This window comes from Mus caroli, chromosome X, assembly GCF_900094665.2.
Source record: "Mus caroli chromosome X, CAROLI_EIJ_v1.1, whole genome shotgun sequence".
Lineage (NCBI taxonomy): Eukaryota > Metazoa > Chordata > Mammalia > Rodentia > Muridae > Mus > Mus caroli.
This window is the reverse complement of record NC_034589.1, coordinates 45451607-45468196: the sequence shown is the minus strand read 5'-3', so window position 1 is coordinate 45468196 and position 16590 is coordinate 45451607. Positions and strand designations below refer to the sequence as shown.

The 16590-nt window shown below is 42.1% G+C and overlaps 1 protein-coding gene across 1 annotated transcript in view; it reads right to left on the bottom strand.

Moving 5' to 3' along the window:
* Phf6 (PHD finger protein 6) overlaps positions 1–3659 on the bottom strand; it is a 45166-nt gene extending 41507 nt beyond the window's left edge. The window contains exon 1 of the mRNA XM_021153596.2: positions 3437–3659. The gene's annotated coding sequence lies outside the window, so the exon portion shown is untranslated. The remainder of the gene's footprint in view (positions 1–3436) is intronic.
* Between the last annotated feature and the right edge of the window lie 12931 nt (positions 3660–16590).

Below are 16590 nucleotides of genomic sequence, written 5' to 3'. Positions count from 1 at the left end.
ATAACTTTGAAATAGTTATTTTTAAAACTTGAAATACTTCAAATGTAAGAAAAGCATGTTTTTGACCTTAGACTATCTATTGCTACTGTTCCTTTTTCTTGTAATGAAATAATAAAGCTCCTACCAGTATACCATAAAATGCAGTCTTTAGGATCCCACTATTTACTAAACCATTTTATTTGACTGAAATTTATCCCAAGTCTACTTATTAAAAGCCAATCTGATAGTGATCTCCTACATGCAGTAACTTCCATACATAAGTTAGCAATGCTGTGAAAATTCTGAATGAGCCTCACATTTGATCAGATTATAATTATAGGCTGTACAGTCAAACCAAAAAAGGGAAGAAAAGCTGTAACACAGAAGTCTACAGATTTGGATCATCATTCTCAACACAGATCATTTAATACCATCACTCAACAAATTTCAAATCAGTGTTTTGATCTGTATAATTCGCCCAATTACTGGGACTAAGCGGCTTAGATCCAGGTTGGCATAACACTCATCACAATCAATAGAATCTCAAACTTCTGTCTTCAAATTAGCTTATTCAGTTATTGCCATTTATATACATTTAACTATTCTCAGGACATTGTGCTTAGAGACTTGGCTCACTAACTAGTTGGTAACTCTGAGAAGCATCTCTTAATCAGCAGCAGCAGTAGCAGCAGCAGCAGTAGCAGCAAGGTAATGCGCCATTCAGAGCCATTCACGGAGGATCATCAGGATGTAAAGTTATATGAAGCCACAAAGAAAACATTTCTTCTCATTAATTTATATCCACTATTTGCTTTTGAACAAGACTTCAAAGGTCTTGCTCTCTCTCCTTTGCTAGGTTTAACAAACTCTTAATGCTACCTATAATTTTAAATACCTCAGTCTTCCAAAGTGCCATGGGGTACTTCTCAATAATACTGATTTCAGAACACTGGCTATAAACTGTGAAACTAATTAGAAATAGGCAGCAAAGCTTTTAGCATTAAAAAAAAAAAAAAAGAAAGCAGAGAAACAAAAGAAACAAAAGAGGAAGTGTGTTTGCATTTGCTCTGGCAAGTATATGTCCACTCCACTTGCTTTATGAAAAATATAGCTGCTCCAGTTTTTAGAGCTATGCAAAAACACCAAGATTCATAAATAGCACCCAGATCTGCTACTGGAGTTCTAAATGTGTTTTCTTTACTACCATGCAATGCATTATAGGCTCTGTTAAGTCACCATGATGTATTCAGCATTTCTCCAGGTCATCCAGGGCAGCTGAAAAGACGCTACATGATAAATCTTATCTTCATAGGCATCTTTAATGTGCTGTTTCTAAACAATCCCAGCACTAGCTTTCAAAAAAATGGCTGAAGATAAGCAAAATTCTTAGAGGGAAAATCATCCTTTATCCCCCAAATTGAATCTGAAATGGTACCCCACTCCATTCTATCTTTATTCACTATTGCCTCTTTTAACTAACAAACGGTATATTTTTTCATCTTAATTTTCAGAACCTGCTTTTCTAGATACCAAAGATTCCAAAATCTAAAAGAGAAAAAAAAAATATATATATACACACACACATATACTTACTTTGCATTGTAAAGCATTCACATATTTCTTGGTAATTTATATTTTATTTGAAAGTGAACAGAAACACACAAATGTGCAACAAACGATTAAAATTTTGCCTTGCTATGCAATGACTAATTGGATTTTTCCACTAAAATTCAAATAATGCATGTGTGCAGAGCTTGCTGATTTTTTTTACATCTGCCTTATAAACCATGCAGCACCAGAGCCCATCATGGAAACAATGACGACTCGCAAAACTGTCTATCAAAAAAAAATACAGATTTTTATCTACTACTGTCACACTTGTGGTCTAGGGTTAAGCAGAATAAGGACATTCTATCAGCATTACTATGGGGCTCAAAAACATCTATTGAGCGCTTTCGTTTTAATTTAAAGGTTTTTCAAGAGCAGGCAAAGCTTAAAGTTCAATACTTTAACCCAACAATGAGATGTTTCAAAGAAAGGTAACATTATGGATAATGTGTAAAGGTGAAAGAAACAACTGTAATTTTATGGGAGATACTGTTTAAATGTCTGAAAAAGAAACCCCGCTGAAACAATGAATGCATTTCCGATTTTCCAAGATGCTGTGAAGCATCGAGGTAGAAACCACCTGGATGACCAAGGAGGGCATTTGAGAACCAAACTCGAGAGCTTAAGTCAATGGCTAGTATCTTAAAAGAACGTTTTCTACCGAAAACAAACAAAACAAAACAAAACTGCAGTTCCGGAAGATGAAAAACCTTCCGCATGCAAGCCAGTTGAAATTCACAGATATAAGTGCGATCCTCCAAAGATAACACGGTCTTTCTCTCAGCAAAGTTGCAGTGAAGAGAAATAAATGAATAGGAAATGTACCGGAAGAGCACCTGAATTTGGTTGCACGATATTATTACATGCTTCGCACTGCTTTTTTTTTTTTTTTTTTTTGCGGTTATTCAAAAGGAAACTAAAGGAATTTTCCAGTTGTTTCAAGCCAAAGGGTAGTGAAGAAATTTGAACTGTATGAATAAGACCCGATATTACGTAGGAACCAGAGGAAAATTAAAGGCTTTTCAAAGATCAAAAGATTTATTTTTCACTTTCACACAGAATATCGAAACGAATAGAAACTGCAAAAGAACGCCGTGCTGTTCGCCCATGTAATAAAGACCAGACAGGAAACAGAGCGGATTCTCTCCGTTACGTATTCCCCAATCTCACACAAGCTTCCTAAATCTCCCTCTAACCAAAGCGCTGTATAAACTCGAAAAAGTCTCTTCCTTCCCAACACTTCAGTAGGTTCCTTTCAGCCAGAAAGTTGGGGTCCCCCCCTCCGATTGTCCTTGGCCAGGTCTCTGGAATTCAGGAAAATATCACCTTCTTCACACTCCTCCCTTCCCCAGGAGTTCGTCCTCTAAGGACCAGACTCCTAAGCATCTCCTTATCCATCACTTTCGCCCGATTCCCCTTATTGGGGAGTTTTTCTTTTTCTCCCCCTCATTCCTTAAGGCTCACCCTCATGCCATCCTAACCAATTTTTTTTTCTCTTACACTTCGGAAGTAGTCACCCTCCTTACCACTGAAACCATCTAAGCGACAGCAGAGTTTTTTTTTGAAGCCCCCATCCCAGTATTTCTCTCCTCCGATGTGAAGCCCCCTCCCCCGAAGTCTAGGCTGCCGCCTAACATGTCCCTCAGCGCCCCCACGGCACTAGGTCGCCAGTCTCTGTAGGGAGCACCGACAATGCGCGGCGCCTCTGGGGGTCCCTGACAATGAAGGAGACCACCGCCAGTCCCCCCCGTAACAACGGGCAGGGGCGGCGGCCTGGCCACCGCCATCCTCTTCGTCTTCTCCCGCCAGAGAGAGAATGGGGGGCCCCTGGCTACCGCGGGGAACTCACCAGTGGGGCTCACGGCTGGGCGAAAGGAGGACAGCGCCCACGAGGGGAGACGGGGAAGGCGGGAGTCGGTTCTCCGGCACTGCCGAAGAGCGGGGCTCTGTCGCCAGGGGTTGTTTCCTTTCATTCGAGGAGAGACGGGCTCGCCGAGCGCCCTTACGTTGCCTCCCTCCGTACGCACACGACCCACAGGACGTTGAGACGTCTCGAGCGCGCCTGGCACTCTGATTGGTCACCGAGCTGGGGCGGTTGAAGCCGCCGAAGGACGACGCACGCGCGCAGACCAGCCCCTCGAAAGGTTCGGGGTGCCCCGCCTCCTGCTCGCGCGCGGACCTTCTATTCTCCGCTCTGCCTCCTGGCTGAGGCTTGGGGGCCAGGAGCGGAGGAGAAAGAGATTTGAAGAGAAAGCTGGGCACTGGGAGGAGAAGGCGTTGGGTTGGGGCCAGAAAGCCTGGAACCAGGTCCTGGGGAACCGGTTTTCCCGCGAAGCAAATGCACAGGCCTTAGCCCTTGCACTTGTTCGTCGAGGCCTTTTTTACATCCATTATTTCATTGTACTCTCCTGGCATCCCTGTGGGGTCCTCCTTTCGCCTGATTTCACTGCCCGCAAAGACAGAGCTCCCAGTGCAATTTGCCCGTTTGCGTGGCCGTCTTTGGGCTAATCGTTTTAATCACACAACCTTTTTTTTTTTTTTTGGAGGAGGACAGAATGTCTTGGAAATGAGGATGAAATACCTTCCAAGTTTATTGTGAAGAAGACTAAGGATGCAACTGAAGCATGTATTACCCTAATAGCTGGCTGGCTCTTTGTAAATGCTGGAGTTGCCATAATCAAAAAAGATGAGTGATTTTCTTTATATTCCACACAAATGAGCTACATACCTAAAGCAGTGCTCGCTCGCTCTCTGTCGCTCGCTCTGTCTCTCTTTCTCTCTCTCTCCCCCTCACTCTCTCTCTTAGCTTATTGGAGGCATACTCCTGACTGTGACTCTCAGCTCCCTCACTTCCAGCTCTGTGACCTTGATCACGTTGTATTACCTCTCGTCCTTCAGACTTATCAATTCTAAAATGGAGAACGCAATGGTCTCCCTCAGAAAATGTTGTGAGAAATGAGTTAATATGTACAAATCACATTAATGTCTGGGGACATAGTATACTTTATGTGAGGGTCAACTTTTGTTATTTTCTTCTGGCCTCTGCGAGGGAAAACCATTTTTTAAAAAGAAAAAAAAAAATCTAACGAACCAGCGAGGCTTTAAAAAGCTGTCTTTGATTTAGCCATGTTTCCTGCAATGGGAGTGGATTTACACTCTGGATCCAATGTTTTTACACGTCGTTCCATCAATCTTTATTTTTTTTTTCTTTTCAAGGTCAACCTTAAATTTCATTGCACAAGAAACCAGTAACCATAGTGGTGTAACATTGATTCATTCACATGGAACTCAATGAGGACCTACAAATCAATCATTTAGCTATAAGGTATCTTTCTGTAGTGCAGGTGCTGAGTTATCTATCTGTCCTGATTTTAGCACCTAGACCTGTGCCCCCCCCCTACTTCGCATCTCTCCTGTGCTCTGGAAGCATTGGGCACCAGTTGCTTTGCCCTACCTTGCCTGCACTCTTAAAAGATCCACCTGCTTCCACTGCCCTTTGCCTGCGGTTACTCTTTAAGGTAGTGACTAGAGATTTGCATAGGAAGATCCACAATAAGTATTCCATTTAAACTGTATGTAAACGAGAGGCCTTCCACCACCATCTCCCAAGTTTTACAGGTTTATTGATGCCACAATCATACAGATAAATATGTAAGAGAAAATGCAGCACTTGAACAGCATAGGTCTTTTTGACCCCCTAGTCCCACATTTTTACCATTCTTTCATCCACTCTTTTATCCATGCACCTACTTGAACACAATTTAAGCCAATAAAAGTTTGCAAAACGAAGTTCGAAGCCAAAAGGAAACAGATTAATCCGACAGAAGCCCATTGAGTTCACGATCTAAATACTGAGGCCATCAAGTAAACCAATACAGAATGATGTGCTGAAGGTGCACACCTAAGGCAGAGTCGTACACTGCCTGATGTGTACAAAGCACTGTGGTCAGCTACATCACAATAATGATTAAGACACAGCTTTTCCTTTCAGCTGATTACAGTCTAGTAAGAAAAAGACAAATGGCTACAACAGGAGATGTAAGCAGTAAGTACCTTACAGACAGGAAGAAGTAAAAGAGAGTTCCAAGAGTATTATCAGTGGATTCAGTTACCTTCGGGCCCAGGGGTGGTGACCAGTCCCAGTTAGCATGACTGATGGATGCAGCCTGTTATTTCCTGCTCTTAGTGCCTGGGGATCTAGCATAGGCCACTGATCTCCTAGTGATTCACCAGTACCAATCTTCTTCTGCTCTTCTCCTTCGGGCTCCAGTTACTGCTTTTTTGTACTTCATACTCAGCAATGGTCCCAACATCATCTAATACATCCATCTCACTCTGATCCACTTGGCTCTGCCCTGGGGCACCAGTTGCTTTGCTCTAGCTTGCCTCTACGCTCAAAAGATCCATCTGCTTCTACCGCCCTGTGCCTCTGGTTACTCTCCAGCCATTTATTCAACAAACATTACAGATGGCTTCTGTATGGCAACGAGTATTGGAGGTTATAGAGATTTGAAAGGGGACATGGCATAGCTCCTCACTAACACAGCAAGTGGTGGCTGGATATGACTGAGGGTGCTCAACTATAACCCCTGCTCTCAGGAATTAGAGGCAGGAGGACCTTGAGATTTCCAACCTAGCCTCAGCTACACCGCATGATCCTGACTCGAAAATCAGTGTGCAGCTAGAGAGATGGCTCAGAAGTCAAGAGCACTAGTTGTTTTGGCAGAAAACCTGGATTCAGTCCCTAGGACTCACAACCACCTGTAACTCGAGTCCCAGAGGGACCAACGCCATCTTCTCAACTTCAAAGGCACCAGGTATACACATGGTACACTGACAAACATGCAGGCTGAATATTCATACACATAAAGTAAAAATGAATAAGGCTGGAGAGATGGCTCAGCTGTTAAGAGCACCGACTGCTCTTCCAGAGTTCCTGGGATCAAATCCCAGCAACCACATGGTGGCTCACAACCATCTCTAATGAGATCTGACGCCCTCTTCTGGTGTGTCTGAAGAGAGTGATATCGTACTCACATATATAAGATAAATAAAAATAAGCCTTTTGGAAGCCGGGTGTGGTGTCACACGCCTTTAATCCCAGCACTCGGGAGGCAGAGGCAGACGGATTTCTGAGTTCGAGGCCATCCTGGCCTACAAAGTGAGTTCCAGGACANCNAGGGNTATACAGAGAAACCCTGTCTCGAAAAACCAAAAAAAAAAAAAAAAAAAAAAAAAAAAAAAAAAAAGCCTTTCAAGAGTGGGGCGGGAACAATTGCGGCTGAAGAGAGAAGAAAAATTTAAAAATAAAAATGAATACATTTAAAAAATAAATATGAGAAAATCCCCACAAACTCATCAAGTTATACAACGTAAATATATAAACTATTTTTGAAGTATATCTATCTCAATAAAACTGAGGGAATAAAAAAAAAGCTGAAAATAAGGACACAGGTCCTGGCTTCAAGGAATTGTCCATGTAAAAGATGTAGTAAGGCCACTCACTAGGTTTCAGTGCAATAGATGAACTTCTCTAACATAATCGCACTCCCCAAGGATTTTTGGACAGTGCCCAGAAAGCCAGGAAGTACATCCCTGAGAGCCATTCTTTTGATCTGGATCTTTGAAGATAGGTCAAGGGTTCAGGAAAATCTGAATTCTGTTGTCATGCTCAAAGCCCATGATGAATCTTTTCCCTGTTTCTTGACTTTTTTTTCATCCCCCACACACTTACATCACACACTTTGGGGGCTCTCTTCTTAAATTGAAATTTCCATCTTTTCTTACATTTTAAAGATTTGTTTTTATCTCTGCATCTGGGTATTTTACTTACTTGTATGTAGTGTGCACTGCATGTGTACCTGGTACCTATAGAGGCTAGACAAAGGTATTGGGCTTTCTGATATTGGACTACAGGTGGTTGTGAGCAGCCACATGGGTTCTGTGATCTGGACACACATCTGTCTCTGCAAGAGCATCAACATGCTCTTAACTACTGAGCCATATCTCCAGCCCTGAATCTTCCATTTTCCTTGGCTCGAAGCAACAGTCCCCTAAATCTGTCACTTGGATGCTGTGTTGGTTTCTTTTAAAGTTTCCTTCTTCTTTCACTTTATGATATAAGGCAGAATTTTCCCAAGACACAATCACACCCTGTGCTGGTCTGTTGCTCTTCCGTGCCCAACAGTTAAAGTTATGGAAATGAGATCTTGGGAGCCTGTTAAAAATACAGTGGTGGTTTTTGTTGTTGTTGTTTTTCAAATGTTTGTTTGGTACTATCTCCTGGGGATTCTGAAAGTCTTAAACTTCTCCGGTCTTCTGCTGAGGCTCACATGGAAGAACCTCATATTTACGAAACCTTTCCATTCATTTCAGAAAGATTGGTGTAATGTTTTGACTGTAAGCTAAGTATGCCCTATGTGCCTATGAGCTTCTGGGTATACTCGACACTGGTGGATCCCTCATTCATTCACCAAAGACACACCAATTGCCTCCTAGACGTTAAACATGGACTTGGGAGGTGCGGTTGAGGAGGTTACCTGGAGAAAGCACATAAATAAATGTGAACTTTCACCCATGACAGACGTGTCACCTCTTTGATTTCTATTAGTTTTTAGTGGCAGAGGAGACTGAACCCATGCCTTTGTTTGTTCTCCCACAGAGCTACTCTCCCTGGTCATACTCATGGTTTTTATACCAAACATTTTTATATTTCTTATTTTTTAAGAGATTTAAATTGCTTGGGTTAAATATTGTAGATGTTCCGGTGAACAAACATGTGATTTCTCTGTATGAGATGTTGTCTAAGAGAGAAAGGAGCCTGAATATGAATCATTATTTGACCATTCTGAGAGTTAATTTCTACATCAGTCAAAAAAGAAATATCATTTACAAGGTTCACAGTGCACAAAGACAGATAATGATTTAAATCATGTTTCTTCCCCCAACAAATATAACAGTTAGGTTTCCCTGCTCTGCTGGCTGTTACAGCATCCGGCAACTCCACTGAACTTCACGTTCCCACTAGTGTTAGCTCCCAGCATTCTACAACTCATTTTTGTCTTCCATGAAGTTTATCACCAAGGCTCTGCAGCATTCCTAAGTCTGTCCAGTCCATGCGGCTCTTTGCCTCTTTAGGAGCTAGGGTTTTGAATGGACCTAGTCGTTGATATACCTTCTTTGGCAATTCGAGGCTTAGTCTGATTGATATAGCCCCTGCCCAGGAAACTAGCTATGGTGGCCAAGGAATGATTTAGGGAACTATGAACACCAGGTAAAGTACTGTTGAAAAAACACAGAAGCTGAACTTAATATATTGATGATGATACTGGGGAAGTAACTGCAAAGCACAGTATTGCTATCTGCAAAATGAGGAGTTAACTGCCAGTGACAAAGTAACCGACAGTTACAATGTAACCAAGTAGTTTCTGTTTGTATCTCCTGTCTTCTTTTCCAGTAGGAGTTGTCATTTTTACATTTTATCGAGGAAGAGACTTTTGAGCAATTAAGTAACTCTCCCAAGATCACAGAGACAACAAAAGGAAGAAGCTGATTCAAAGGGCTCCAAAACTCAGGTCCAGAGCAAAGCTTCTGGGAGGGGGGATGCAGCTCCCACAAGCTGTTCTCTGACTCTCACCCATGTAGTGACACACATAGAAATGTCCCCAGCTCTTTTGACAAGTGAAATAGAGACATGCAAACTTTTGATTCATCACACATCACTCCTCATTTCCTAGAGCTCCTTTTTATAATTTTCTTTTTAAGATGTTATTGCATTATTTTACATGTATGTCTGTGTACCACATACATGCCTGGTATCCAAGGACGCCAGAAGTGGGCATTGGATCCTCTGGTACTGGAGTTACAGCTGCTTTTATGGGTACTAGGAGTCAAACCCAGGTCTTCTGGAAGGGCATCCAGAGTTTTTAACTTTTAACTTCGGAGTCCTTTCTCCAGCCCCCGGGGCTATGCATTTATCTAGTAAGGCTGTGGTGCACATAAAATTTAAAACTTTGAGAATGGCAGACTGTCTGCCATTACAGTGTAGTACATATAAAATCTCAGGTGCCTCATCTGTTTGTAACATTGGAAGGCCCAAGAAACTTCATTCAATAATATCAATATCACCGGGTAGTGGTGGCACATGCCTTTAATCCCAGCACTTGGAAGGCAGAGGCAGGTGGATTTCTGAGTTTGAGGTCTGCCTGGTCTACAGAGTGAGCTCCAGGACAGCCTGTCTCAAAAAAACCCAAATAATAATAATAACTATTATTATTATTATTATCAATATCATCACCAAACACAGGATTTAGTAAGGATATGCACTAATATGTGTTGCTGCCACTGGCTTTCATCCTACTTTGATTGTTGGTTATATAACATGACCAAGTTGACAGATCTATACCACCTCAAGGGTTGTATAATGATAAAACTACAATACGGGAGAAATTGTATCTGACATTCCCAATGAATCACAAGACATGGAGGCAAAGAGCAGGATGAACTCACACAACAGTAATTGGTTCACACCTGCCTGGTACTCCAGCTTTAGAATATCCGACAGCACTGCCTTTAACATGCTCACATGTCTGTGTGTAGCACACACACACACACACACATACACACACACACATTTAAAAGTAAAAATAAGTTACAGCTTTAAAACACTTTATTTTAAAGAAAAACAATGTTGATATTTTCTGTCCCATAGAACTCCTCAAATATTAGCTACAAGAGTTAGTTTTAGGGGGCCAACAAGATGGGTAAAGGCACATATCTCCAAGCCCCTTGGACTGAGCTCATGCCTCAGTACTCATCCATTAAAGAGGAGGGTACTATATAAACTGAGGACACAACTGCTCCATGGCATAGTTAAGAGGCAGGTTTTTAACTGGTGATGAGAGAGAACGAGAGAGAGAGAGAGAGAGAGAGAGAGAGAGAGAGAGAGAGAGAGAGAGAGAGAGAGAAGCCAGAGGCATTTGAAAGAGTCCAGAGCGGAAAGAGAAAGAAGTAGACTAATGGATAGCAGCCTGGACATGCCAGGGCTATCTGAGAGAGAGGGAAGAATAGCAAGTGTTAGACAATAGAAAACATAGGAAGAGAGGCAGGAGGAGAAGGAGGAGGAGGAGGAGGAGGAGGAGGAGGAGAGAGAGAGGGAGGAGGGGGAGGGGAGAGGGAGGGAGAACACGTATTGAGAATAGCAGGGTTACAAGGAGAATGAGTAGGTCACTGGAGAGGGAAGCCTATGTGCCACAGTCTAAAGTAGAGGAGCAGGTGAGAAGGCCTAGGATGCTACTAGCAGGGACTTTAAAATTTGTAACAGGTAATTGTGATCCTATCATGTGCTTTGATATGCTAATAGGTGTGACAGGTAACCATATGTCCCTTCTGCTAGAGATAAGGTAAATGACTCCTTTCGACAGCTGGGAACCAAAAGTTCCTGGGGAATACTGACTTTTATCTAATCAACAGAAATCCCCCTATAGTCCAAGTTGAGCTCATATCTGGAGAGTTGGACTGCCTTTTAGATTTGGGGTGGGGGGGGATTGGGCTTACCTTCAGACCTACCCAATGGGTGCTAATTCTCACAAGGTGACCCCTGACTTCCACGTGGGTGAACATGCCTGCACACTTGGACACACACACTAAAGGAATCTTAGAAGAGTTAGCTTTACAGTTGCTGATTTGGAATCATTTTTCCCTTATTTTATGTACAAGTAACTGAGTGTCCCACAGCTTTTCTGGTAAGGGAAATAAAGAAACAAAAGCCTTTATCCTATTAAGCATCACTTCTTCCTTCCTGAAGCTCCCTTTTTTTTTTTTAAAGATTTATTTATTGTTATATGTAAGTACACTGTAGCTGTCTTCAGACACACCAGAAGAGGGCATTAGATCTTATTACAAATGGTTGTGAGCCACCATGTGGTTGCTGGGATTTGAACTCAGGACCTTCGGAGGAGCAGTCAGTGCTCTTAACCACTGAGCCATCTCTCCAGCCCCTGAAGCTCCCTTTTTACAATTTTCTTGCACCAAGACCCTTAAGTCTTCAAGATTCAGTTTAAGTGCCAGCCCCATGTGTCCCTAGAGTCATGTCTTACCCCTTGCCTAGGTGAGGCTTCTTTCCAGTTTGTCCCCATCCCAGACTTATTATTGTCCATATTTTACTCAACTTACATATGCTTTCTTCTGCCACTCCCACTAGACAATGGCCTGTTTGAAAAAAGGGACCACCACATCCTATAGCTTTTTCTATTCCAACCACCTAGCATACTGTTGGTCTAAAGTTCTCCAATCAATGTGTGATAGCTATATGTTTGAAAACATTTCTCCAGTCTAAGGCTGCTGCCCTACACTCTGGCCTTGAGATCCGGTACCTTCCTGTGGTACTAACAGTCACACAAAGCAATTTAGCATATAATTGTATACAGCACGCAGGTTGCTTGTTATTTTCTAATCGATTCATATGTTAATCTACCACTTAGATTGTCTTCCTCCAGGCCCCAAGAGAAGACATTATTATGAATGGAAAGTAGATGATCCAGGTGTAAGTCACACTCAGCTGTCAATCAACTCTGCTTCCGTCTGAATAGCGGTGTATTGTCAATGCTATTGTTAGTCATCAGAGGTGAAAGCTGTTCCAAAGCTATTTCCTCTGAATTGAAACTTTCCATCCTGCCTGGAAGAAGGGGGCTCACAAGACGATGCTAGAGCTAACAAAACTTAAAAGACTTTATTAGCCCAGAAACTTAGAATACCCATGATACAATTTGCAAAACACAAGAAAATCAAGACACTATTGCACAAGCCAGCAAGATTTTGCTGACAGGACCCTGATATAGCTGTCTCTTGTGAGGCTATGCCGGGGCCTAGCAAACACAGAAGTGGAAGCTCACAGTCAGCTATTGGATGGAACACAGGGCCCCCAATGGAGGAGCTAGAGAAAGCATCCAAGGAGCTAAAGGGGTCTGCAACCCTATAAGTGGAACAACAATATGAACTAACCAGTACCCCCAGAGCTCGTGCCTCTAGCTGCATATGTAGCAGAAGATGGCCTAGTCGGCCATCACTGGGAAGAGAGGCCCCTTGACCTTGCAAACTTTATATGCCCCAGTACAGGGGAACACCAGGGCCAAGAAGTGGGAGTGGGTGGGTAGGGGAGCAGGGTGGAGGGGTATAGGGGACTTTCAGGATAGCATTTGAAAAAAGAAGAAAATATCTAATAAAAATTTGAAAAAAAAATCAGCAAAAAAAAAAAAAAAAGACTCAGGAAGCTCAGAAAGGTAGGACAGGGGGCCACACCCTAGGGGATTGTACTTCGGGGAGGAGAGACTTCCATGGAGCTGCCTGCAAGCGGGCAGGGCGTTCCAGAAATGTAACCTTCGCGATACCTCACCCATGCTGGGGTTGGCTTTTAGGTGATACAGTTGCTTTCGAGTAATCTGAGCTCCTTCATAACCCCATAAAACTCATTTCAGGCGTGCTTCACTTGAGTGGACTCATTTTTGTTGTTGTGCTGTCATGAGTATCCTGTCTGGGATGGATAGAAGAGTGTCACTTCTGGGGAAAACTCATACGATGAATGCTAATACAAAGGCAGAATCATTTGGATTATTGATCATATGTGCTGTGAAGGATGCCTTCACAGAGTAGTAGGTAATATTCTTTGAGGGGCCGGATAGCTCAGTGATTGAGCACACATCCTGTACTTCCAGGGGCCTGGAGTTCACTTGAGCTCCTAGACCAGGCCTCTTACAAGGGCTTGAAGCTCCAGCTTTGGAGGCATCTGACACCCGTGCTCTCGGTCAGCACCTGTGCTCATCATGTGCGCATCCTCACGGACAGACGCATCCCTGCGATTTAAATCAGTAATAACACTTACAAAGAAACACTTTTAGAGCCAGAATTGGTGGCATGTGCCTTTAATCTCAGCACTCTGGAGGAGAGAGGCTGGCAGATCACTGAGTTCTAAGCCAGTTCAGTTTGCATAGCTAAAGGTCACCAGAGCTACATAGTGAAACCCTTTCTCAAAAAGGAAAAAAAGAAGGAAGAAGAAGAGGAGGAGGATAAATATTCGAGATTTTAATAGCAGATGAGAGGACATATACAACTAGATGAGGGAGTTCAACAACCAAACTAGAGCATGCTGAATGGTTTAATTTTACCAAGGAAGAGGGGGCATGCGAAAGCACATGTAGAAACTGCATTTCAAATTCCACCGTGGTTGACAAATATTTGCAAATCAGTTAAATGTCTGTTACATTTACTTGATGTCTGAAATGAAAAACTTCAAAACCACTAATGTTCAAGGGAAATTGGTGGCCACTAATTTAGCTAAGGCACACCGTATAAACAAACCTGCATTGTTGCAGTGTTCCCTTGGATGCTTATGAAATGGAGTAAGGTTGCCTTTCCCAATTTAAGCTTCACAACTACATTTCTTGTGAGTGAACAAAGGGAAGTTAGGGTGTCAGATGTGTTGGTCTATGCCTGTGGCCAGCTGGCTCCTTCAGATCTCAAGGAAGGTTGTGCTTTCAACTGTATGAAAAGTTATAGCCGGGCAGTGGTGGCGCCAGCACTTGGGAGGCAGAGGCAGATGGATTTCTGAGTTCAAGGCCAGCCTGGTCTACAGAGTGAGCTCCAGGACAGCCAGGGCTATACAGAGAAATCTTACCTCGAAAAACAAAAACAAAAACAAAACAAAACAAAAAAAGGAAAGTTCTGTGTTAGATTCTGTTTCTCTAACCTTTTAGGTACTTTTAAAATTTGAAAACGTGAGTTGCAGACCATCCTGATTTCTACAGAAAGCATAAAGAACCTGCCGAACGCACAATGCAAAAAAACAACAAAAAAAATTGTTGACATCTTGTCCAAGTACAAACTAAACTTTGCTCTTCCATTTGCATATTCTGCAGATGGTGAAAATGTAAATTTTGGAAATCAGACAGCTTTAGAACTGAAAATAAAATGTCACCAGAAAAGGGCAGTCAAGTTAAATAAGACTTTCAAAAATCCTCTACAACTCTAAAGTAATTGGAATCTAGGTTTAATTTTACAATTTCATGTTAGTTCTGTTCCTTGACATGGTTTCTCTAATTAAAAGAGAAAGTTCACTTATTGTTCCATTGGAAGTAATTTGTGGACTTCAAACATGATAGGATTCCATATATGAACAAAACTGTATGATGAATATACAGAATCAGAAAAGCTATTAGGCAAATAACTGATCAATTAAAAGTAATATGAAGGTACCTAAGAACAGACTTTTTTGGACGATCTGTAAAATAATTCCTGTAAGTCTAAAAACCTGTTTGTTGTGATGGCCAATATTGATTGTCAACTTGATAGCATCAATAATCATTGAGGACACAAAACTCCTGGCCAGCTATGAGGGTGTTTCGAGATTGAGGTAGGAAGCCCTTCTGTAACCATGGGCAGTTCTGCTCCATGGGCTGAGGTCCTGGACTGAATTAAAAGGAGAAAGCAACTAAATTTGGTGGCACATGTTTTTAATCCCAGCCCTGGGGAGGCAGAGACAGATGAATCTCTGTGACTTCAAGGCCAGCCTGGTCTGTATAGTGAATTAATTCCAGGCTAGCCAGGGATAGACACAGTGAAATCTCTGCCAGATAGGGGAGCAGAGAGGCGGAGAGGACCAATCTGACACAACGTCCTCCCTGCTTTGATAAACTGAACCCTCAAATTGAACCAAAATACACTCTTCCTTTAGTAGCTTTGTCACTTTGCTAGGCATTATGTCACAACAATGGCAAAACTAACTAATACTTTAACCCAGGGTCCCCAGATATACTAGGCACATGTATTACCACTGGGTTAAACTCTAAGCACCCCAGACCCTGATGGGATAAAATCTTTTTATTTCATATTCAAGTGTTTTTAGACTAGTGGTAAATTTTGGGTCAGATTTTGAACATGAGGGGACGGAGGGATGCAGTTATACTCTTTCACTTGGGGACTTCCGGTTGTCCCAGCACTGCTTGGTGTAAATACCATTTTTTTTTTCACTCACTGAATTGATTTGGCAACATTAGTGAAAATCAATTGTTCATCAATGGGAGAGTTGATTTCTGAACTCCCAATAATATTATATTGATTCATGTATGAAACTTAAGCCAGTATGATTAAATATAATGGGTATGTTTTTGAGACAGGGTTTCATGTAGCATATGATGGCTTCAAACTAATTAGGTAGCCCAGGATGACTTTGAACTTCTAATTCTTCTTCCAGTCTATTATCTAGCTAGCTAGTTATGTGTAGGTCAGAGAGCAACCTGTGGGGAATCCATTCTCTCCTGCCGTTCACGTGGGTTCTGGGAATCTACCTAGGTCACTACGCTTGCAGGGAAGAGCAATTAATCTTCTAATCCATCTTGCCAGACCAGCCTGGCTCAATAGCTAGTTTTAGGTCCGCTAAAGTTGCATAGTGAGACCCTGTCTCAAAAAAAGTCTAGAAATCCTTGTGAATTCTACATGCTTCTGTATAAATTAATCTTGAAAGTCAAATTACCCAGTTATCCTGTGACAAATTCACCTGGTTGTGTGTATTTATTCCTTTTAACAGGTTCCTGGGCTTAGTTTGAAGGTTATCTTGTTGAGGATATTTTTCTTTAATATTTTCTCAGGGTTATTGACCTTTAGCCTTCGTTTCCTTCTATGTCATTGTCTGGTTTCAGTTTCAGAGTGATACCAGCATCATGAAATGAGATTCTACATTATGGAGGGATTTGTGACGTCCTTGGGTGCTGATAACATCTACTTGGGCATCTTTCTTTGGAGTTCCTTTGAAATGGATTCAGTCTCTAATCACTGCGTCTAGTTAGATTTGCATCTATTTTTTTCTTCTGTCAGTTGTGGTCCATGACTTTCTATTCATTTTTTCCATACCATCTAAGTCATCAAACCTGCTGGCATTTTGGTTGTCTTTATGACACCCTTAGACTGACCTCATCTCTCTGATTCTTGTTTTGGAGTTATTGATGGAGCTTT